The 1,558-nt window shown below is 42.6% G+C and overlaps 1 non-coding gene across 1 annotated transcript; it reads right to left on the reverse strand.

The window, feature by feature from the left end:
- Positions 1–992: 992 nt before the first annotated feature.
- LOC126084899 (U6 spliceosomal RNA) lies at positions 993–1,094 on the reverse strand. Its single transcript, XR_007519129.1, has one exon. It is a non-coding gene; the product is annotated as a U6 spliceosomal RNA (small nuclear RNA).
- Positions 1,095–1,558: the final 464 nt, after the last annotated feature.

Below are 1,558 nucleotides of genomic sequence, written 5' to 3' on the forward strand. Positions count from 1 at the left end.
CTCCGGTTAATTTCTCATACAAACATTTGTACACATATTGTTATGTGACATTAGTTGCAATCCCTACAATGTGACAGCACACTCCTCCTTCCCACCCTGGGTTCCCTGTGCCCAATCAACCAGTTCCAGTCCGTTCCTGCCTTCTCACCCTACCTCCAGACAAGAGCTGCCCATTTGGTCTCCTGCATTTGATTGAACTAAGAAGCACCCTCTTCATGAGTATTATTTTATGTTTTCTGGTTCTGTCTAATCTTTATCTGAAGAGTAGGCTTCAGGGGTGGTTTTAATTCTGAGTTAACAGAGAGTCCAGGGGTCATAGCTTCAGGGCTTTCTTCAGTCTCAGTCAGATCATTAAATCTGGTCTTTTTACATGAATTTGAATTCTGCTCTGCACTTTTCTCCCTCTCTGTCTGGGACTCTCTGTTGTGTTCCTTGTCCACGTGGTCATTGGTGGTGACTGGGCACCATCTAGTTCTTCTGGTCTCAGGCTGATAGAGTCTCTGGTTTATGTGGCCCTTCTGTCTCTTGGGCTAATATTTTCGTTGTATCTTTGGTGTTATTCCTTCTCTTTTGCTCCAAGTGGGTTGGGACCAATTGACGCATCTTAGATGGCCTCTTGCAAGCTTTTAAGACCCTAGACAGCACTCAGCAAAGTGAAATGCAGAACGTTTTCTTCATAAACTTTTTTTATGCCAGTTGACTTACATGTCCCCTGAAACTATGGTCTCCAGGCCCCAGCCCCAGCTACTCTGTCCTTCAAAGTGTTTGGTTGTGTTTAGGAAACTTCTTAGCTTTTGTTTTGGTTCAGTTGTGTTCACTTTCCCTGTATTGTGTGTTTTCCTTCCCTTCACCTAAGATGATTCTTGTCTACTATCTAGTGAATTCCCCTCCCTTTTCCTCCCCACCCTCATAAACATCAAAGAATGTTTTCTTCTGTGTTTAAAAGTTTTCTTGAGTTCTTATAATCGTGGTATCATACAATATTTGTCCTTAAAAATAAGGAACGCTTCATGAATTTGCATGTCATCCTTGCGCAGGGGCCATGCTAATCTTTCTGTATAGTTCCGATTTTAGTATATGTGCTGCTGAAGCGATTATAGTATCACTACATTTTAAAGAGAGTTGCTAGACACATCTTCAGAACTCACAGAAAAAGAGCAAACCCATTTCTGAGACACTTGTCCAATAACCACTTGCAACCTGTATTTACAGAAGGCTGGAGATCCATCTCGGTTAATGATATGTCATTTGAAGAGCACTGTTGAGATGGCAGGGAGTGAGGTAGAATTTCCCACACCAAGAGAGGAGGACTTCAATGAAACCACTTAAGAGTGGGACAGGAGGGGCAACAAGGAACTCTCTCTCTCCAGCTAGATGCTTGCCTAACATAGATACGCACAGTTCCCCAGGATTTCATGGGACCAGCTTTGTAAGTACCCACTAAAATTTGAAGAAAATAGACAGTGGTGGATCAAACAATAAGTAAGGTGTACACGCGCATACAATAAGCAAGGTGCACATGGGCTAAATTGTGTTTACATATTGAGCTGTAGTGCAC

The sequence above is a fragment of the Elephas maximus genome, chromosome 10, assembly GCF_024166365.1.
Source record: "Elephas maximus indicus isolate mEleMax1 chromosome 10, mEleMax1 primary haplotype, whole genome shotgun sequence".
Taxonomy (NCBI): Eukaryota; Metazoa; Chordata; class Mammalia; order Proboscidea; family Elephantidae; genus Elephas; species Elephas maximus.